This window comes from Scylla paramamosain, chromosome 2 (assembly GCF_035594125.1).
Source record: "Scylla paramamosain isolate STU-SP2022 chromosome 2, ASM3559412v1, whole genome shotgun sequence".
Lineage (NCBI taxonomy): Eukaryota > Metazoa > Arthropoda > Malacostraca > Decapoda > Portunidae > Scylla > Scylla paramamosain.
The window spans coordinates 35,120,178-35,144,042 of NC_087152.1; the positions used below are offsets into that span (position 1 = coordinate 35,120,178).

The window sequence follows — 23,865 nt, forward strand, 5'->3', positions numbered from 1 at the left end:
ATTTTAGTACTCTGGTGAGCTTCAGCATCAAAATACGAAAACCAGTCTCTCTCTCTCTCTCTCTCTCTCTCTCTCTCTCTCTCTCTCTCTCTCTCTCTCTCTCTCTCTCTCTCTTCCCCTTCCCCTTCCACTCCCCTTTATCCAACATTCTCTTTTTCTCCATCTACATCTATCCATCTCCCTCTTCCAATCTATTCAATCCTCTTTACCAAATACATTCTCTCTATCTTCGTTATATGCACTGAATTTCTCTATTTTTCTTCCCTCGCCCGGCCGGCCTGAGCCACGTCCCGCCCTTTTCTGCATCACCGCACTGCCCATACCGGCATGCCCAATAAATGCTCCGGAAACGCATTTACATTCCACACATTTAAGCGCCGCACCATTTAGAAATATGCAAAAATATGTACACACCGCAGAAACTTTCAGTGTTTACTTGCACGTGTTGGGTGAAGGGGATTAAGGAGCAGATTATATACTCGTACGCTGAAAGGGGGACGTGGCAACTCGTGTGGTTCGGGACGCCGTGTGGACAAACCTGCGGTGAAGTGAAGCGTTTCGGAGCTTCGACACGCTGAAGCACCTCAGTATCGGATTAGTTTGCTACGAAGCGCTGGTGGCAGTAAAGAATGTGTGTCTGTGAGGGGCGGACTGGCAGGCTGGCTGACTGACTTCGTGTGCACGTGTGTGTGTGTATGCCTGACAAAACGGTTTAAATTTGTCCGCGAAAGTTACCACATGGAGGGCTGACAAAGGCTGACGAGGCTACGAACGCTGCTGCAGGGACGCTCCTAGTTGAGGGCTGGCTGCTGGGGAGTCTTGAGTGAGAATTGGAGGTAAGACGTGGAAAGTATTGGTGAATGATGTGATTTGTGGGGTGATGGTATTACTACTTTATGCTTCAATGCGTGGTGCAGGAGGACAAAAGGAGGCTTGCAAGGGTGGTGTTGTTCTTCCGTGTATGTGTTCTCTATTTATTTATTGATGTGTATGTGTGTGTTTGTGTGTGGTGTTTATTCATTGTGTTATTCTACTTTTTGTTCACTTTGCTCTTTTAATTATCACTTCTCCCTCTAAACTTTAAGCGCTGTGTGTTTTTCAGTACTTGTTTGTGTTATTATTATTATTATCCACTTCACTCCTTTACTTATTGCTCACTTTGCTCTTTTAATTATCACGTGTTAGTCCAATTTCGTTTGCTGTGTGCTCCTGCAATAGTTCGTATTTTATCATCCACTTTCATGCACTCATTGTTCATTATAGTCTATTTATTTCACCGGCAACCCCACAACCTCACCATGTTTTCCATTAGTGCGCGTAAATCATTCTCTCACTCCACCCTTCTCCCCGTATTCTCCTCACACAAGACCACCCACTTCACTTTCCAACATTACTACTCTTACGACTCCCGCTCCTCACCACACGCCGCCCTCCCAGACCACCCCAGTTCGTCAGTATCAACTCACCGTCACCTTATTCCCTCTTGTTAAGCCTATTACGCTTAGGAAATAGGTGGTTCAACAATTGGTCAGGATTTGGGCCCCTGCCAATTTTCGGCCGCTGTGAGCAGGAGGTGTTTCATCTGCGACTGTTCTCACGGCGACCAGCCTGTGGGAGGAGGGAGGGAAGGGAGAAGAGGGCGAGGGAAGAATGACAAGGCAGACGGGCAAAACACTGTTAATGAGATACCGTGCTACTCATCACGTTACTTTACTACACAGGAGAGAGAGAGAGAGAGAGAGAGAGAGAGAGAGCAAAGGAAATAAAGGAGGAAGGGAGAGGCCGTGGAGAAAAAAGAGCAAGGAAAGAGGAAAGTGAAGAAGCCGCTGAAGAAGAAAGAGAGGAAGAACAGCGACGAAAAATAATCTGGGTGAATATATAGCAAAGTTGAGCCATCACTGGGAAGCGAGAAGGCAAGACGAGCGGCAGGATGACCCGAGGAAAGGCTTGAGAAACGAGGGGAGCAGACAGAAGAGCCGCGGATAAGACGCCCGCGAACCCATGGAAAGGCCGAGGAGGGAGCGCGAGGGACAGAGGGAAAATATGCATAGCCGACTGTGAAGGGAAGGGGAGGGAATGGAGAGGGAGAGGAAGATAGAGAGGGAGACGGAGAGAGAGGGAGAGAGCTTAAGCTGTGAGTGGGGCTGGATATTGGCGGCGGAGGAGCTTGTCTGCCAGTGGATCGATGGAAAGGGAGTGAGTGAGGTGGAAAGAGGAATAATAAAAAGGCAGGACGTGTGAGTGAGGACACCTTGAGTTTTGGTGGAGGAGGAATGAGAGAGAGAGAGAGAGAGAGAGAGAGAGAGAGAGAGAGAGAGAGAGAGAGAGAGAGAGAGAGTCACGGCGGCGCTGGTAAAGAGGAAGGCTCACTGATGGAGAGGCAGCGAAAAGGAGGAACTGTGCGTGAGACTGAAGGGGGAAAAAAAAAGAACTAACAGCAGTGGAGAGAGACAGAGAGAGAGAGAAAAAAAAAAAAAAAAACGTTCTTTAAAGGGAGGTGTGAAAAGAATGAGCCAGGAATGACAAAGACAAGCTAGAGAACAAAGTGAGAGGATCAAAGAAAGGGAGGAAGAGGGGGATGGAAGACAAAAGGACCAAAGGCAAAAAATTGAAGAAAACAAGAAAACTGGGAATAGGAATACATCAGAACAGTAACAAATACTTTAGAACAGGACTTAGAAAGAAAGAATACGTCGGGGTATCAGGATAGGAGGAGAGAGGGCAGGGTACATCTTGAGTGGGATGGATGGACCCAAGCTACAGTGTTAAGAGAGAGAGAAAGAGGATAGATATTAGAGAGCTAGTCTGTAGTTCCTGATAAAGTGGAGAGAGAGAGAGAGAGAGAGAGAGAGAATGTGATCTATACTTCTTCCCTTCCCATTCGAAGGAGGAAGGAAGGGAGTCGGAGCGGGAATCCTGAGCAATACTGTGCCGCCCATTTCTTAAATATAATTAAAGTATGTAGCGTAAATAATTGTTGTTGAGAGCCACTCACGCACCGCCAGGACACAGCCAGTGATATGTTCTCCCTTCTTGCCTTCCCTTTATGAAATTCAACCGTACAGAATAGTTCAAGGGAATAAGAAAACTACGCAGTACCATGGACGCTGAAAGTATGAATCTAGTAAGGTTTTCTACGTAGACTGTTTAAGTTTGGTTTGGTTTAAGGAAGCGAGGACAGCGAGAAAATACCTTGGATACACAAAAAGAGTATGAGGCTTATTAAATGTTGTTTTCCATGTTGGTTGTGTACATTTGGTTTGCTTTAAGAAGGATTTCAGAAAGTTGTGTAAATTTAATAAGGCTATGTAAATTTGAGATGACTATAAGCCTAGTTTTAAGACGGCTGTTTAAACTTGCTTTGCTTCAGGGAAAAACTTCAGGGAAAACAGAAAAATCGCATGGTGCTGTACATATTGAAAATTTGAGGCTTAATAAATAAAGCTTTCTACGTAGGCTGTGTAAATTGTTTGGTGAAGAGGGCGAGGGTTCGTACTGATCCCCTTGACCGCTGAGGAGGGTCTGCGGGCCGCTGTGCTGTTATCGCGGTGGAGCCTCGTAGCTGACCGCCATAAAGTGAATATCACCGTGCTCTCAGTGTGTCCAGGCGGCTGATTAGGAGCCTTATTCCCCCTATCATGCTGTGAGGAGCTGTACCGAGGGACCTGCTATATTCTCATAAGTGTGCCCGCCAGATGCATGACTGCCTCGTCGCTCTTGTAGACAGCACGCCCCGGGTGGACAGAATGAATCACATCTCTCTGTGTTAGAGGCAGCCACAGGTGCTTAAAGACGTGTTGTGAATAGGCGAGTTAATTCTTTCACTGTTGGATAGCTTTTTTTTTCATTAAACATCTAGGTGCTTATTTTCGTACTGCAGTCTTACAGTTTTGTTGTCTCATCTCTGCGTATTAGTGTTATTGCAAACTCTTTTTAACAGTGCTCTGAATGTTAGCAGAGGGAGGCCTTTGCGGTAAAAGTGTTAAAGCATTCAAGTGTAGACAATCAGATCGAGACTTGTATCAACATCCCTTGTGTATCCAGCATCCCTTTGCAGCAAGTGTGTCCTTAACATCTGGACTGCTAGTGACGGTACGGCACGTTATTTCGTTTGAGCAAACCTAGAAAACTCTGCTGAAAAGAAATTAAAAGCCACAGGAACTGGAAGATCTGAAATGCGCGATCACTCCCTTTACTTCCAGTGTTGCCTTTGGAAATTATGCCCTGAAGTTGCTTCACGCCATTCTGTTAAGCTGGGGCGGAAGACATAGCGGCAGTCAAAGGGGTGAAGTCCAGTTCCCCGCGCGGCGCCGTCAAAGGACCGTTGCCTCTGTTATAGTTTAGGTCAGCCTGTGTAAGACGCACTACTTGGAATACAATGGGCAGCGTCTGGCTCCGTTGCCATGTTGGCAGTGGCGTCGTAAAGCAGAGGCGGGCTGGCGGCGGCGCAGGAACAGACTGTGGGTGAGCGGCGAGCCTGATTCATGGGCTTAAGCCGAACGAACGACCACTCCCTCCAGGCTTAGTCCTTGCCAGGTCACGAGCGAGGGGAAAAGGAAGGAAACTCGGGAAGCGAGGGAGAGACAGAGGAAGGGAGTGACAGAAATAAACAGGAACAAATAAATGAAGACCGACACACTGGACAGACAGATTGATATTGAAATGGAAAATGTGAAACTAAGGCAGCGGATTGAGAGAGAGAGAGAGAGAGAGAGAGAGAGAGAGAGAGAGAGAGAGAGAGAGAGAGAGAGAGAGAGAGAGAGAGAGAGAGAGAGAGAGAGAGAGAGAAAAAAGAGGGGATATAGACAATATTTGTAATGGAGTGAGAAAATAACAGAACGTCGCGGATGAGAGGCAGTGGAGTAGACGAAGAGCAAAGCGAGTGAAAACGCGAGTACACAATATAAAGGGAGCGTCTTGAGCAGCTGCAATGGAAAGACTGCCAAGGAAAATTACAACTTGTCACCTAATAACTTTCGTAGCTGAGATTAAAACTGCTGCATAGGAACCCATGTAACTCACTGTAACGCAAAAAAACTGCAATTTGTGACGCAGCTGCCGTGGTTACAGTACGTTCAGTCATGACGAAAAGTAGAGTAACCTTCTGTATTGAATGTCTCGAGTTCTACCTTTCCTCTCAATCTCAAGTCCTCCGATCTGCTGTTAGTCTTGGAAAATATAATGATTGATAAATTTTTTGCCTATCTGAGGACTTGGGGATCGAAATAGACCACAAAACACAGTGGAAGAAAGCAATGGAATTTACTCCACTTCTGTCCAAGACTGTACATCAGAACGAGGCATTTATCATTACTCTGACCACGAAAAGAACATTGAACATTGCATCGTTAATTCTTCTTCCAGTAATGACAGGGATGATGCTCCTCGTCAGTATATTATTTCCTTTCTGTTTTGTTTATATTTGTACTGTTTGGGTGGACGTCATTGTGCTAGGGAGCTGTAGTTGTTGTCTGGAAAGGTAATGTCTACGTATCTTTTGCTGGTTTGATTTCAGATTCTCTCTCTCTCTCTCTCTCTCTCTCTCTCTCTCTCTCTCTCTCTCTCTCTCTCTCTCTCTCTCTCTCTCTCTCTCTCTGTCTGTCTGTCTGTCTGTCTGTCTGTCTGTCTGTTTGTCTGTCTGTTTGTCTGTCTATCTGTCTGTCTGTCTGTTTGTCCGTCTGTATCTGTCTGTCTGTCTGTCTGTCTTTCTAATTATCTATCTGTCAATCTATTCGTCTGTCTGCCTGCCTACATTCTCTCTCTCTCTCTCTCTCTCTCTCTCTCTCTCTCTCTCTCTCTCTCTCTCTCTCTCTCTCTCTCTCTCTCTCTCTCTCTCTCTCTCTCTCTCTCTCTCTCTCTCTCTCTCTCTCTCTCTCCCTTTATTCCCCCCTCCCTCACTCACTCACTCCTTTACTCCCTCTCCCTCCTCCTCCCCCCTCTGCTCCCGCGTCCCCTAGTGGTTGTGTTGTCGAGTTCAGGGACCTCCTTTCCTATACTTTTTGTCGCCCTTTCTTTACTTTCCTCCTCGCCTGGACGCCTCTGAGCCAGGCCGGGACGTCTGCAGTGTTGTTTTCCCTTGAAGCTCCATTTTTCGTTGCGGAGTCGAGGCTGGCGGGACGGGAAGGGGGCGCTCCTCTCGTTACCCACAAGAGACATGCAAATCCCGTGTCTGGGGTCATGATGGAGGGCCGCCATGCGTCTTAAGGCAGCAATACTGGGTGTCAATACGCCCCTCGCTGCTCCCTCTTTCTTTCTCTCCTCTATTCAGCCAGCGGGGAGAAGTGCTTGAAAATATGGCGGCAGGAACAGTGGAGAGGAATGCGAGGGAGGGAAGGAGCGAGGGAGCGAGGAAGGAAGGAATGGGTAAAAAGGGACGTGGACAATGTAGAGGGGAGAAAGAATGTGTTTTTTGGTAAAGAACGTCACTGACAGGGAAGAGAAAGGAGGATTCATGCCGCCGAGAGGAAAGTGAGGAAAGGACATGCGTCTGGCCGAGAGAGAGGAAATACAGAGGAAGAAAGAGGGAAGGAAGTGAGAGGAGAAAGGAAGAATGCAGATGTGGAGGAGCGAGGAGGAGAACACGACATGTTTGAGACAGAGTTATCAGGCATTCTTTGTGTCAGAAAGAGAGAGAGAGAGAGAGAGAGAGAGAGAGAGAGAGAGAGAGAGAGAGAGAGAGAGAGAGAGAGAGAGAGAGACAGACAGAGATAAACAGACAGACAGACAAAATGAAATAAACCGGAAGACAGATAAACAAACACACACACACACACACACACACACACACACACACACACACACACACACACAGAGAGACACACACAGGGGACATTTTCAATAAGGACGCACTACACATCCAAGAAAAATCGATGACAAAGAGAGGAAGACGTAATGGCAAGGGAAGCACCACAATGAAGCACTGAAAGAGTAATATGTCACAAGAATAATGACAAGATGTTAGTGTGGAAATTATGATAAGAGACATTTAGAAGTAATACATAGAGAATAAGAATAAAAACATATACATTACCAGAGAGAGAGAGAGAGAGAGAGAGAGAGAGAGAGAGGTGAGGGTTACAAAAATAGTCCATACTGGTGAAAAGAGCAAGAGAGTCGAGGGGTGTGTCTACGAGTGACAAGGAAGAGTCTGCGGGAATAAGTAAAGGCAGGGAGGGAGGCAGGCACAGGCAGGCTTGGCGGCGCGTGCAGTACAGGGGAGCGAGGGGAAGTGTGCCAATATCGGGGGGAATCAGGGAAAGTAAGTGAGAGGAAGGGGTCAGCCACTCCTGCCGCGACCACAACGGAAACTGCTGGCGGTGGGTCGGAAGCCATTAGCCTCCCTCCCTCTTGCTTTGCTGGCTGGCGCACACACACACACACACACACACACACACACACACACACACACACACGTCATCCTGTGCTTTGACATCTTCCTGTCGCCTTTATTATCACACATTTCTCGCTTCAGTTAAGGTGATAGTGGACAAAAGGTCTATTGCTGTTGGTCCTTTATGTCTTATGGGTGGGCAGGAGCCTTGGTTAATGGTATCCTATTTCTCTGCATGTTAGATGGTATAGTTTCCTTAAACAGTCCTGTATGGATTAATGTATTTGCTGCTGTTTGCATTTTTTTTTTTTGTGTGTGTCTTTTTTTTTTTTTTTTTTTGTATTGCTCAAGAAAGATTTGAGGAAGAACAATTTTATTTTTGTATTTTTTTCTTGTTTATTGTCATGCGAGACCAAATTAAATTGAACACAGCTTTGCTCAGTAAGTAACATAAGTAAGAACGAGTAATGTTCTTGTGATGGTGAGCAGAAAAACGAAAAGGACATAAGTATATATAGTGGGCACGCGAAGAATGTTTATTTTTGTGTCTGCGACATTAACAGATCGTGAGAAACGATTGAGTCAGCTGAGTGGGAAGGCAGGGAATAATACAGTCGTGCAAGAGGCGTGTACAACTTTGCTGCTGGTTAATTTAAAGTCGACCTCAGTATTGTTTAGCAGATTAGACAAGAGCGCAACCTAGAAGGAATTATGAAAATCATTTTCCCTCAAAATATAAAGAGCTGTATATATTTTTTGTCTTTTATTATATATTGAAGCTGACCAAGAACAACGAAAACATTAAGAAAGTAAATAAATTTAATTGCAGCCTTTCCTATTCCCCCAAAAAATAAAGTTGAATATTTTTTTCCCTTTTAATGTATCAGAGTTTGATCGAGGACTAGAACAACTAAACAAAATTATAAAAGAAAACAACCACTTCATTGTCGATCCATGAAAAAAAATGTAAAGGAAATTAGAAAAACATGACTGGTGTATATTAAGAAAGTTCACACTACTGGGTACCTACGTCATCCTCTTCTACAATGCACAAAAAAGTCTCCATCAAAATATTACTAGGAAAAGTTGTTATTACTGTTGTCAATGTGGTGGTGGTAGTGGTAGTGGTGGTGGTGGTGGTGATGGTGAAAATAGTGGTGGTGGTGATGGTAGTGGTGATGGTGGTGATGGTGAAAGTAGTGGGGGCGGTAGTGATGATGGTGGTGGTGGTGGTGGTGATGGTGGCGGTGGCGGTGGGCTTGATGGTAGGCACAGCGATAGGGACTTTCAAGTGACTGGATGATTTGAGACACCCTATGTATGGACCTTCACAGCCGTGCAAGAAAAAGAAGGGATGGGATACACACACACACACACACACACACACACACACACACACACACACACACACAGAGGCACGAGAGAGACAAAAAGCACACACAGGGACACGAGACAGGCTGCCGTAAAGCGAGGCGAAGGGAAATATGGCTGGTATCTGATGCGTCCCCTCCGTGGCCGCTCTGATAAAACTTCTCCCATAAACCAACTCTCGCTCAAATTTTTGCAAACCTCATAACCGCAAGGTGGAGGAGCGCATCCTGACGGCGTAACCCACCCGTGAGCCGCCGCGCCGCACTCACCCTTCAGGCCACCAACTGTAAGACCGACAGAGGACTCGAGATTGAGAGTAACGTTACGCCCGCGGCAAAGAGGCGCCCATTACGATAAGCGGTATGATATTATGGCTGTGTAGCTGATACGGTTCTCGATAAATAAACATAAAAGGCCTCCATATAGAGAAGTGTAATTGTAATGAGGGTGAGGTGGTCATGGCGATGGTGGTGGTGGTGATGATGGTGGTGGTGTGCGTGCCAGCGCCCTCCCGCCCTCGTGCCTCGCTGACGAGGCTGCCGGAGGGAGCGTGTCAGGCTGGCGGCAGATGATGGGACTGATAGGTCGCTCGTTTGTCGCGGAGTCTCACCAGCAAGCTGAACCACTTCATTTAAACGACCTTCTCCCTCCTCTTTCTCCCTCCTCTTTTCCCCTCCTCGCTCCTCCCACATCTCTCTCTCTCCCCTTACTCTTCCCTCTCTGCCTCTTACTCCTCTTCCCTCATCACTCCTCTCCACTCCCATATCACTCTCTCTCCCCTCTCTCCTGTTGCCTCTCTGCCCCTACTCTCCTTTCCTCTCAATCCCATTCCATCATCGTGCCTGACCATCTCCTCCTCCTTCTCCTCTTCCTACTCCTCCTCCTACTCATTTTCCTTTTTCCTTCTCTCGTGATTTCTCGCCCTCGTTCTTGCTCCTTTGTCACTTTATCTTTTCCTTAATTTTTCGTGTGTCTCTGATGTTTAATATGGTGTCTTTCCTCTTTTCATAAACAGTAAAGCTTTTTTTTTTCTATACTATCAATCCTTACTTAATAATTCTTTGTACATTTATTCCATCTTGCACGTTTACTTCAATGGTATTTTTTTTTATTCTTCATATTCGTATCTACTATTATCCTTTCCTATTTACATATCTCTTAATTTTCAGCACTTCCTTCTTTTCTACACGTTGAAGTTACTCCTCTTCCTCTTCCTTCCTTCCTCCTCGTCTTAACATTTTTTGTACATTTATTCCTTCTTGCACGCTTACCCCGGTCCTTTTATTTTCTTACTCTCCATGTTCGCATCTGCTATTCCCCACTATTGTTTACATATCTCTTAATTTTCATTATATACTTCTTTCCTACACGTTTGTCTTACTTCTCTTCCTTCCATCTTCTATATTCGTATCTTCTCCTACTCACCGTTCCCGTGTCCCCTCTCTGACCTACTACTACTATTACTACTATGCCCCTCCTTACTAATCTACAAAGTTGCTAATCTTCAAAGTTGCAAGAGACCAAGAAGAAGAAGAGAAAAAAGACTTCGTGCAGAGGTCACTGGAGGGAGTGGAGGTCTTATTCAACCTTCATGCAAGACCCAAAAGTTGAGGTGATTCAAGTAACGACGGCATTTTCTTTTCACGACACTCATATGCGGTGTCATAATGCTGTAGATGATAATAACACACCCGCCACCACCTCCCCCCCGCGACCTCTTCTTCCTCCGCTGTGGTCTGCTGTCCGGGTCGGGAGAACTAAAGCCACGTCCTGTCACGCCGCCAACTCTGTGACGAATTTCTTTTTCCCATTCGTATTCTCATGAGTTTTATCGACATGAGTGCGTCCCGTGTAGTCCTGTTTATGATGAGTGATAAGGGAAGTGCGAGCAGGGGTAACGAGGGTAAAAAATGGAAGGACGCGAAGGAAAGTGATGGGTCAGTTTATTGAAAGATGCTCGTGTTGAGGGTGAGCGAATTATGTAAACGGTAGAAGGTGAAGGAGGAAAGTTGAAGTGTAATGACAGTAAGATTATATTAAGATTTTAGAGCAATGTTTCTTTCGTAAATTTCTTCCAAGTAAACTCCATCCACATAGATTCCTCACTCAAGGTATTGCCTTTCTTAATGAATTCCTTCAACCTAACCTAACTTACTTTACCAAAATTTATCATTAAGAAGCCATTCGAAAGCTGAAATTTTCTTCACTTTTAATATCTTCTTTCATGATGAATTTCCCTTGCATAACCTAACTTAATCTAATAGATCAATGAGAAAAAAATATAAGGCTGAAATTTTGCGAGTGGAATTATAACTGGGAAAAAATTATCTTTAAAAAATCCTACATTAAGGTAAGGCTGCAATGTGTAAGGAATGAATCTCTTTGTAGAATCACACACACACACACACACACACACACACACACACAAAAAAAAAAAAAAAAAAAAAAAAAAAGAAAAGTGGAGATTATCACTTTTTTCCCTCTCTCTCTTAACTAAGTCAGACACACACACGCCGCAGTTTCATTCGGGGTTAATCACGCCTCGTTAGTCCCGCGGGGGGCCAGTGGGCCTTGAAGCAGGGAGCAATAACGCCAGAAGGCCATTGTCTGACGGCGTTAAGCGTCCGCCGCGGGAGAAACAAAGAGACGCCTTAGTTCTCTCAAGCACGGCGGCGCGGATGTAAAAATGCAAATGCCGTCAAGAAGCATACACGCCATTGTCTTGCGAGATGTGGCACCCCAGCATCCGAACCTCGTCAACGGCTGTGGGGCCAAGGTGCTTACAGGCCCTGCTCTGCTGAGCTTGTGCGTGGCCCTTATAGCCTTGGGGACGCGTTACTTAGCCTGCTCGTGAGGGGATGAAGATGCAGTGAAGATAAAGCATAGCGGAGGCACGGGTTGGGGAGAGCCGCTTCAGGAGTACTCGTAATCTGGAAAGGCGTTCGTTGTCATCGCCGCCGACACACTCCCCCGCGCACCATTGCCCACGAAAGGATCGCCGTAAAACCCGAGTACAGCTTGTCTGGGCGCATTTTTAGTGGGTCAGATGAGATGCAAATGAAAGATATTAGCAGGCGGATTATTCAGCTTGGTGAGGCTTATGGCGCAGGGCTGAGGGGAAGACCCTAACGCGCCCGCGGGAATTTTACTACCTCGAGTTCTCCCCAGCGAGGGATGTGCAGTGTTATGAGTGTGTAATTGTATCTCTGTGTGTAGTGCGAAGATATGGAGTAACTTTCATCGTTCTGTATTGGATGTAGTAGTAGTAGTAGTAATAGTAGTATTAGTGGTGGTGGTTATAGTAGTAGTAGTAGTAGTAGTAGTAGTAGTAGTAGTAGTGCTGGTGGTGGTGGTTGTAGCAGTAATAGTAGTACTGGTGGTTGTAGAACTAGTAGTAGTAGTGGTAATAATACTAGTAGTAGTAGTAGTAGTAGTAGTAATAGTAGTAGTAGTAGTGTTGGTAGTGGTAATGATAGTAGTAGTAGTAGTAGTAGTAGTAGTAGTAGTAGTAGTAGTAATCTTGGTCGGAACATTGTAAATAAGAACCTTGAAATGATACTTCACTGTACTACCTTCGGTGTGTGTTGTGGGGGGAGGGGGAGGATAGTTGTGTAAATAAATACTTATTCGTGTGTGTAAAATCGCAATTCTTCGCTTTTTGTCCAATGCAAGCAACGTCAGCTTAAAAAGAGAATGTGTTCATTAGACTGCACGCCGAAATGGTTTTACAGATTCATGTTTTTTTCGGGGGAAGGGGTTTGTGAAAATTAAAAAAAAAAAAAATGGGTGACGAGAACGCAAAATATTACAGAGCGATAATTGCGAAGGAAGGGTGTCTTGATGTACAGTTGAGCTATTGAATCAATGACATTTTAATCGATATACATGTAAAATCATTACATTGCAGATGCCAGCAAATTTATAGATATTTCCTACGAACAATAGACAAAAACTCCCAAAACTCACAATGGTATTCATTTCTTATATTCCTTGTTGTGTTAGCAGGATTTTCCTTATGTTTTTTACAATGAGTTCACGCTTCCCATGAACACAGAGTCATGGCACCCACAGCAGTGTTCACCAAGCAGCTGCTTTCGCAAACTCCACGTTATAAAATCAAGTATGTAATACGAGAAAATAGCAAGAAAGGAGGAAGAGACCCCCTAATGAGTTGAAGAGACACAACCGACTGGAATCAGCAGAAAGAAGAGGAAGTAAAGAGAAGAGGCAGGAGCAGGACCTCACAAACCAGCAGGACAGCCGCTGGGGGTCTGGACACATCTGGAGGAACATTATACCGCTGGCGCCTCCGTGTTGGTAATTAATGTCAAGCCCGCTCCCCGCGCCCTCCTCTGTGGCAAGCCCTTATGGACACATTCATCAGAGAGATGATCCGCTGCCGGGAAATCCTACAGATTCCTTCAGATTTACACCCACTTCATTTCCTTTGGGTTTCGTTCAGCCTGAGTCCCAAGGTGGCGGGCGAAGACTGGACTCACGTTTGGTGGAAGTCGGTGTAAGTGGTATGAGGGCGATGCCACATCCTCATGAGCATAAATGTCCTGTGCACATCCTCCAGCCCTGCAGGAGACTCTCGCAGGAAGGAGGTAAAAAGCGCCCTGGGGAGACACCGACAGCAACACCGCCATGGACAGAAAATAAAGGTTCGTAAAGAAAAGCAACTAGAGTCCAGGAAACGGACCGGGGAGGCGAATAGTTTGTCTCTCTCTCAGATGACCACCACTTATATGGATTAGTTTTGACCCCAAGATGCCGCACACCGCCATGCGAGCTACCTCCCCCTCAAGTACGCTGCTGCTCTAACTAGCCACTTGACGCCCGCCACCACTTGTCCTGCAGCCCCGTGGATGGCGACGCATTAAAGCTGACACAAGCAGTGCTCCAAGCAAGCGAGGAGCTCATTCACCCGTTCTGGATCAACACGAGTAGCTGTAAATGTAAGATTCCATCAAAAGTTTGGCCCTTATGCAAGTTGGGGCAGTTGTCGGAAGGAGAGGAAGAGAGGAAGAGAAAGACACGAGATGGAGAGGATAGCCCACATCCGCCTCGGGGAAAAAAAAAAAAAAGATTTCTATACAAAAGCTTTTATTTATTTAGTTTTCTTTCTATATTTTTTTTTCCGAAGCTCTTCTGGTCAGTTCAGAGCAACGCACACTTAGGAAAAAACTAACTGAACTCGCGATGTTGAATATGCTTCCTGGTTTCTTCCTGTTTTCCCCGCACATTTCCTAGTAAAAGATAAAAAAATAAAAGTAAAGTGGTGTGTAGGGGCGGCGGCCACGCGGTTTAATTCAGGGCGGGCCGAGGCTGGCAGGGTCAGAGCGGCCGGACATATTGGCGGAGGAGGAGGTGGGGCCAGGCCATATTTAATACCCGGGAGTGGACGCTGGCCGAGTTATGTCTTGCCGAGGTCGTTGTGGCTGCTTCCCTTGTCCAAAGTTGGTTGACGACACCATAAACTGGGGAGGGCGTGGAGGCAAGGAGGGTAATGGAGAGAGGGAACCACTGCTCTCTCTCTCTCTCTCTCTCTCTCTCTCTCTCTCTCTCTCTGGGCCTAAGGAGGGGGTAGGGGGAGGGAGAGAGGAGCCACACAGCCGCGCGAGAGATAACCGTCGGAGGAGGAGCCACCTGACGCGGGTGAGACAGCTGGCGGTAAAGAGCATCATCGGCACACATGCTGCGCTCATCCCCTCGACCCCTCGCACGTGACGGTTCCCAGCCTGCACACACACACACACACACACACACACACACACTGGAGTTCCATAGCGCGTGTTTTTCTTGCGTCACTCTCACCGTCACTTTAACTAAACCCAACCTAACTAACCGCATCGCCGTCACTAACTCCACATAATAACAAGCTCGTATCGTCCCCATCCCCTAAATGTACCATAATCATACCGTCACCTCATCACAATAGCCCCCATAACCTCACCCTTACTGCCTCGCACACCACCCTATTGACCACATCATCACCACCACTACCGCCGACACAATACCACTCATCCCGAGTCACAGCCACAATATTACAGTCATACCACCGCTGCTTTTATCTTAACCAGAACCCTGCCACCACCACCACCACCACCATAGCTCCGGCAGCAACATCCTCCCTCCACGACAATATGAGAGAAAATCGTGTCCGCTGGAAGACATAAAAGTTGACCGCTGCTGAGTGGACACAAGAGTTCCGCCCGTGTGTGTGTGTGTGTGTGTGTGTGTGTGTGTGTGTGCGCGCGTGTGTGTTTTCTCGCGGTTTATCTTCTCCGTTTGTAGTAGAGTTATGTGTATTTATTTAGCTGTGCCTTCTTGTCCATCGACCATCGTAATGATAATAATAATAATAATAATAAACGTAATATTCGTGATGATCATATACCTGTAAGAAGAAAAGGTGAACCGTACGCTAGTGTTCAGAGCGTGTCATCATTCAGAAAAACTCACTTACAGTAATCGACCAACGAGAATGAAATGCCTTGCTGATAAATTAATGTTTATTTGTGTGATGGTAAACTACAATATAGATTTGAAATTGGGGACTTTTTTTTTCTTTTTTTTTAAGTAGGAGTATTTTTACGAGTATATTTTTTGGAGTTCGTATAGTAAAAAATACACTTTCTATCCTTCCTGATAATTCAAAGTGTGTTAAATGTGTTACTGAATGATAATGTACAAGGAAAATTAGAAAATAAACCATATTTTTCTGCGTAACAGTATTTACATATTGAAACAACTTTATAATGATTCGTCGATATATTGATGGGAAAACAAGAAATTTACATCTTCCTCCCATTACACAGAGACGCACAAATGCATTCTCAGCCATTGTTCACTTCAAAGGCCGCACGTCCCCCAAGCTACACCCATACCATGCAAATTTCCCTTCCGTAAAAGAAAAAAAAAAAAGCACAAAAATCTCTTCCATCTTTATTCCTCTTTTACGAGCGTGCTTCAAAACGCATTACAAGATCATAATAAAGATGAGCATGTCTTGTATTCTCAGTGTGATTCCGCGACGCAGACAGAACATACAGTCCCCGCTAGATGGCATTGCTCGGGGTCCTGAGATACCGTACTTCGACACGTATTCAGAGACGCTTTTCTCTCTCACCACGTCAATTTTCAAAGGCCACAGAGATGATTAGTCGAGCTGTCAAGAGTGTTTATTCTGTTGATAATGTAGAGATCTTGTTAATTTCTCACTGGAACCGTAAAAACATCCTTAAAACTCTTCACTTCAGAATATGACCTTTGAAGAGATTTGGACTCTCACCAGGACTATTTTCAAAAGCCACAGAGATGACTAATCGTATTCTCATGCGTGTTTTCCGTCGGTGAGGCAGAATCTTTGCTAGACTAGAAACATTAAACGTCCTTCAGAACCCCAATAACTTATATCTCAGGCTGTTAAAACTAGAAACAAAACGTCGAAGTGCTTGAGAATGTGTGTGTGTGTGTGTGTGTGTGTGTGTGTGTGTGTGTTGTTTTAACCCTTTTTTTCTCATAAGGGTTCTTTTCAAAATATACAAATATAACTAATCGTGTTCTCATGATTTTTTTTTTCTCGATGATGCCGAATCCTTGCCAGAATACCACTAATACCATGAAAATATCCCTGAAAACCTCAGCGATTTCCATTGGAGCTTGTTGATTGCAGTCGGACCAAGAGGCTGAAGTGCCAAGAATGGAAGAATGCAGCCCTTTAAATTTGAAACGTTTTGTTCTCTCATAAGGACTATTTTCTAGAGGCATGTAGAAGATTACTTGTGTTCTTCCTATTGATGATGCAGAGAACTTGTTAGACATCACTAGAATCATGAAAACATAATTGAAAATCACGGTAACTTCCACTGCAACATACTAGTTAAACGTAGATGCGCTTCCCTTATTCTGAAACGTTATGTTCTCTCATGGAGACTATTTTGTAAGACAACAGCGATGATTTCTTGTATTCTCATAGGTATTCTTACTATTACTAATGCAGAATCCACGTTAGACTATCACTAGAATCATGAAAACACTCTTGAAAATCCCAATAACTTCCAACGCAGCCTGTTAAGAGTAGATGCGTTTCCCTTATTGTATTCTCTCATAACTGTTATTTTCTATGGCCACAGCGAAGACTTGTCATATTCTCATAGCTGTTCTTTCTACTAGCAATACAGAATCCACATCAGACTATCGGTAAAATCATGAAAACATTCTTCAAAATCCCAATAACTTCACTGCATAAATAGAAGTCGAGATAAGGTGCCGGAGTTTCAGACTGGTGTCCCTGGTGTTCTCTGGAGCCACCACCCGACGATTGGACACGGCACAGGCTGGGATGGGACGCAGGCCGATTGAGGGGTGCAGTTATGGGGCAGAGGGAAGGAAGAGGGAGAGGGAAGGTCGTGGCAGACGCTTCGGGATGTTCGTAATGTTCTCACGTCACGCTCATTATAGGGGCAGAGAGACTGGTGACTCGTGGCTTGCTGGGACGGGGAATGTAGTGGCCTGGCCGATCCACAAGCCCGCCTTACACTCTTACCACGACTATTTTCAGAGGCCACAGAGATGAGTAGCCGGATTCTCAAGACTTTTTCGCCCTTTAATAATGTATGAATCTTATTAATCTGTCACTAGAACCGTAAAAACATCCTTAAAAACCCGTCTAACTTCAACTATAGCCTTTTGAAAGTAGGGAAGGTGCGGCTAGAAGCGTTTCAGAATATGGTCCTTTTAGTTGTGAGTGGAGCGCTGTAATGTGTGTTAAAACCAGTGCACTTGTAGAGTAAGCAAGTGAAAGATGCATAGATTTGTGAATTCTCTTTTTTTTTTATTCGTGTGTGTGTGTGAGTGGAGAATTTTCTATACTAGCTGTGTTATGCATTATTTTCAGTTTTCTTTATTACAAAATACCTAAAGAAGAAGTGCTAGATGATCGGTATATAGACACGTAGGTTGTACATGTTCTCCCCTTCGAGTGTGTGTGAATAGAGCCTTTTCTGCACTGGCTGTCATACGTATTGTTTGAAGTTTTCTGTATTGTAAAATAAATGAGGGGAAACCTGTTATTTAGATATTTTGATCACGTTGTATCGTTTTTAAGTAGCACAGAGAAGAGGTTTGGTTAGTGCGTTTATCTTTTTATTATTATTTGTTGTTGTTGTTGTTTATTTTATTTTATTTCTATTTATTTATTTATTTTGTGTATTTTTTTTACAAAGTATCTGAAAGCAAGGTAGATTTGGTAGTGTTCTGGTTTACACATTTCACTCTTTTTGAATAACATACAGGGGAGATCTTGTAGCGCAGTGTTGGCGGGTGGCGGAGGGTGAACACTGGCATTGCGTGTGTCACTTACTCGGGGCGCGGGGCCGTAACGGGATTAACGCGATGCTCGGGCCAGGCGGGCACAGGGAGCAGGAGGGAAATTGGCAGCCCCACAGTCAGCCTCCATGTGTTGCGTGTTCACCCTCCCTATACAACGCTGCTGCTTCGACTTTTCCCATGAAACTCTCATGTATGTTGGTATGCATGTTAAGGCACCGAAGGGCCGAGGGGCGAGGGGGCGAGGGGTGGCGGCGACCCCTCGATGCTCGCTCGTTATAGACCAGCTCGTGTCCCTCTCCTGCATTTTCTACCGATAACAACACGGACACTTGCATCGGGACGTGATATATTGCGTACATTGGCAGGCAGCAGGCAAGCATACCTGTGGCTTAAGTAACAATCATGTAGGATAATGGTGTCTGCCAGAAAAGAGCGTGGAGGATCAGGAATCAAAACTACGAGGACTTGAGACCGAGCGTTGTGAGTACAAAGGGATTAGTCTCGCGGATTTGTCTCGGCCCCTTATGGAAATGTAATGGCGGGACGAGGCATAATTAAATCATCATCGGCAGGACCCTTTCCAGTCGCGCCGGGGACGCGTCGCCAAGCTTGTAGACAAGCCGGCCCGTGCACCACGCGAGGACGATCTTCAGGGAAGAGATGCGAGGCCGCTCAGTAAGAAGTTATGTGTAGCGTAATTCCAGACTACATCAGAGAATTAAAGGCAACACTTAGGGTTCGTTTTCATTCGTGTTTTCTTTGTGTCAAATTCCCTAAGAAAACAAATCAGTGAAAAAATTAACTAATAAAATAAAATAAAATAAATAACGATACATATGAGCATTTATTCTAGGTAAATATAAATTATGTAAGCCTTTCACTGCTTTATATATTATTTCCCGATATTGAGCTCTTAGTGATGACAAAGAACAACGAGAGCAGTAGAAGGGTTAGCAAATTATCTAAGGCAATGTTTCTTAACCTTTCCTAACTTCAGCACCCTGTGTGGTCAGATCTGGGCACTTCAGCACCCCTTGACTCTGGCTAACATCTGATTATACTGACCGCAGTTTAATTGCAAATGAAGTTATACTTTATCAAATAGAAATAAATAATCTTGTTATAAGCTATCCCCTCGATAATTTTGTATTTCTTGCGAGAAACATTGACATTGTACAGCAGTATATGCAGCATTTTCCAGCACCCCTAAAATTTATCAGCACCAGTGGCAGTGCTGGCACCCTAGGTTAAGTAACATGCATAATATTTAAGCTATCAAATATATTCCTAACTCCATTTAACAACACACCAGCACGCCTGCCTCGAGAGAGCCTCATGAGTCGAAATCGGTGAGCCGCCGCAATCCCAGTACGCTGACGTCACTCCGCCTGGGAACGATTCGATTCTGCAGTAAACGCGACACGCCATAACAGCCTTGTAGTGGAATGGAGACAGCGACCAGTGGGAAATTCTCTTGTGCAGGGACACAGGGAGGAGGGGGCGGGGTGGCGAACTGCACGCTGAGAAGGGTCCGACAGAAGGACAACGACTTGCTTGTTCAGGGAAGCATTAACGCCACGCCGCCGGCTGCCCGTTCGCCTTTATCTTGTTAGAGAGCTGTGAAGCTTTATATGTGATCATTGCTCTCTCTCTCTCTCTCTCTCTCTCTCTCTCTCTCTCTCTCTCTCTGTAAACGAAAGTAAGCTATATATGATGCCATCATCATCATCAATATTATCATTTTATTACTTCATTTTATCTATTATTACTTTTTTTCTTTGTTTTGCTTGTAGAAAGATTGAGAATATTGAAGAGTTTGGACAGAAGAAGTAAAAGAAAGGAAATTGAAGGAAAGTAATAGATTAAAGATTGTGGGCAGACCACATTGCTATTTTTTAAGTGATATATATATATATATATATATATATATATATATATACTCGTATATAAGTTTGTTTATTACTACTACTACTACTACTACTACTACTACTACTACTACTATTACTATTATTATTTTACAATTGCTTTATTTATTTATTATTATTATTATTATTATTATTATTATTATTATTATTATTATTATTATTATTATTATTATTATTATTATTATTATTATTATTATTTCTTCCCACAGCCTTCAACAAACTTTTACCTCTGTGAGGAATGGGGCTGGGCTGGAGGCTGGATGGACAGAACTTACATACGAAAATTTAGCGTAGCCAGCCAATAGGAACCATTTTCTGCGAGTAACTATCACAGAAAATTAAATTTAAGGGAAGACAATTTCATTTTTGTCAGATTCTCGCGGAAGAATAAATCCTTCCACAATTCCCTACATTTCTTTGTCAGCTCCCCGCCTGCTGATAAATAAAGAGAAAGATAGACAGACAGATTGACTGAATGAATGAAGTTATTGACAACAAATTACTGACAATTTGTGATACAAAGTTATTGTGTGTGTGTGTGTGTGTGTGTGTGTGTGTGTGGTTGGGAACTTTGTTCAAAGTAAAAAAAAAAAAGTCATGCTCAAGAAAAAAAAAATAGAAAGTCAAGTTAAAGTTCCAAACAAAAATTGCATCAGAAATAACAAAAATTGCTCCAGCTAGCTTTGAGAAACAAACATTACCCCACATTTCGTTTGTTATATAATATTAGCTTTATTGTCCTCTCCATTTAGTTCTACTTGCCTTCCCTCTTCACCAGCTCTAAGTTTGTCACTATTATTATTTTTTTTTATTGTTTAACAAAACAGTGTCACGTGTCCAGTTCGAAATTCATTTCTTTTCTTGTAATTACAGTCAAGACGTCTTTAATTTTGCTCTCCAGTCAACGATACCATTCTGTTTTCAGCCATTGTGCAAAAAGTGTCTTAACTCTGGAGATGGATGCAGGTGAGCTTGAATGAGGCAATATCTTGACTTTATCCCTTTCTCAGGCTTTCTGTGGCAGTCATGAGCTCTCCCCTTTCTCTCTCTCTCTCTCTCTCTCTCTCTCTCTCTCTCTCTCTCTCTCTCTCTCTCTCTCTCTCTCTCGAGCCAAGTCTGCTGCTTCTCTCTTCATATTTCATACTTCATGCTTCTTTCATAAGAACATAAGAACATGGTGAGAAGCCAGTAGGTGTACACGTGGCTGTCCCTATGTGAAACGTAGGAGCTCCCGGCAGGAGGGGCTCAACCAGCATTTTCCACATTTTCAGTTTCCCGCGGAAAATGTTGCCTGCACTCATCCTCTGTTTCGTACTACCAAAGGACAGACAATATTGAACCTTATAGCCTCGCTACTTAAGATACAGCAATAAGTGGTAGTGCGTCATTTTCTCGATGATCACTTTACCGCTAGCGAGCATGAGGGACTCACATCTCCACCTCCGCCCAATGAGTGAGGCGTTTTTATGCGCTTTAGCCGCTAATGATGCTTTCCATCCATCGCGCTAAGCCATTCTTCCTGCCTCAGTCATGCTGCTTTCCGCGCGAATGTCAGCATACGCGCCACTTGTGCGTTTTACCTATTTACAATGCATTTATCATCCGATTACGACTCTAGCGCTCCTGAACAAGAAGAGTCTCCTCGAAAGTCACGCAAGTGACAACGGCGTCCTTAGTTGATTAAAGAACGCAAATAAGTGCAAGCGTGATGGAGAAGCATACACCAGCTTAGCCACCAAGAAGGAAAAGAGGAGGGTTGGAAGTCCCTGTACTTGTCTTGACCGATGTTTTGCCAAAGTTGGGGAGGATGACATTAAAATTATTTTCAAGGGCTTCTGGGAAATGGCAAACCACGGTGTTCAGTCGTGTTATATTGCATCTAGGGTCACTGAAACACCTGTGAAACGACCTAAGAAAAAGGATGTTGAGTTCCAACGTAAGTGTAGCCGCCAATACTCAGTCGGTAAACGGAAGCCCAGTTACAGTTTGTAAGACTGTCTTTCTCAACATCCATGATATCAGTGATAAACGTATGCGGAATGTTATGTTGAAGACCAAGGCATCGACGACAGTAACTCCTCCAGCAACTCCAGTATCTAATTCCAACTGGAATAGGGGGGCAGAAGAACGCAAAGTGCGGGTGAGAGATTACATAAAAGCCTTATCTGTTATCTCATCACATTAAAGTCATGCCAAGGTCCCGAACAGAAAGTTCCTCCCACCTGGCAGTACTTCCATTTCGCTCTACAACTCGTACAAAGACGATCTCAAGGAAAAGCAGTTGGAGAGTTTGGAAGTACATGAGCACGTTTTGTGATATTTTCAATAATGAGTTTAATATTGGCATTGCTCCTCCTCTATCTGATACCTGCAACTTCTGCAATGAGTATGAGGTCAAGATCAAGATGCTGAAGGAGGTGAATAATGTTGCAGGTCTTGAAAATATAGAAGACTCCATAATGCCCATGCTAAGGTTGCCCAAAGACTTCTGAAGGCATATGCTACTGACAAGAACCTGAAGATAGCCAGCATTGCTATCAGCCTGCAACACACTCTACCTGCACCTAGGCCTACTTCTGGTGTGTAGTATTACAAGAGAAAGTTATGGATCTACAACCTTGACATCCACAACCTCAAGACCAAGCAGGGCTATTTCTTTGTGTGGTATGAAGGGCAAGCCAGGAAGGGTCATCGGAGATCTGTAGTTCTCAGCGTTATTACCTTTCCAACTTCGTTGATGAAGGGGTTGAAAAGCTAATAATCTTCTCAGACAACTGCTCTATTAAAAATAAAAATGTGAGCTTGTGTGCTACCTCAGGCTCACCCACTCTCGATGTCTGACTAGGATTGAACACTGGTACATGAAGTCTGGTCACTCGTACATGCCCTGTGACAGAGGCTTTGGCCGCTTGGAGCTGAAACTCCATGGCCTTCAAGTGTATACTCCAGCACACTACATAACCATCATGGAACCTACCAGTAACAAGAAGACCTTTGTTGTAGTGCCCATGGACTCCACCCAATTTTTTTTATTTTGACATCCTCGTAGGGTTGGTGTCCATGGCAAAACAAGCTCAGTTGGGCTTTAAGGCTGCTAAGGTCATCACAGTTTCAGCTGAGGAACCCAGGGGCATTGCAGTGAGGAAAGGTTTTGGTGACTTAATGGATGACATTCTTTGAATAATGCAGAAAAAGAAAGGTTTATGTGACCAGAAGTTTGATCTCAGCAAGGTCCATCTACCCCTTAAGTACCCCCATGGTGTTGACCTTACCAAGGACAAAATTTTGGACCTGAAGGATCTGCTCATGTTCATTACTGGAGAGTACAGGACCTTCTACAATAACCTCTTTGAGGCCTATGAAGGAAAGGAGCATGAGGGGGCAGGACAGGTAGGGGAAGAAGGACGACCCCACAGACGACTGCCTATACTATAACTAAGCCCCACTCCCACACCCCCCCGTTCAAGTACATAATGCAAGCACAACCTCTTCCCTTGACTGGTGAGTGACTCATAAACAGTGAGTGAATTTAATGTTTTATAGTGATCTGGTAATATTGATAATTAATAATTAAATTTTTCAATATTGTGAAATGCAATGTAAATTAGGTGGGTAAAATTGTAATTTTCAACATGAAAAAATAATGGATTTTTATGAAACCAAAGCAACAAAAAAGATAAGTTCTTTAGCTTTAAAATGGAATATTACACTTTATTTTTATACTTAAACTCTATCAGTAACAGTTCCCTAACTTTAACATCAATTTACTCAAAACTAAAAAATCATTTGAGCCCTTCCTGCCAATAGCTCCTCATATCTACTTGTCATCCTTGTCCATGCATTTATCTAACCTCACCTTAGTTTTCAGAAGCAGAAGTTCACTACCTGTATTCCTTAGACATG

General features: G+C 44.2%; 1 long non-coding RNA gene across 1 annotated transcript in view; it reads left to right on the forward strand.

Annotated features, from left to right (window-relative positions):
- Positions 1-340: 340 nt before the first annotated feature.
- The window catches only part of LOC135114082 (uncharacterized), a 137,811-nt gene continuing 114,286 nt past the window's right edge, over positions 341-23,865 (forward strand). Inside the window, exon 1 of the long non-coding RNA XR_010275206.1 lies at positions 341-836. This is a non-coding gene — a long non-coding RNA (uncharacterized LOC135114082). The remainder of the gene's footprint in view (positions 837-23,865) is intronic.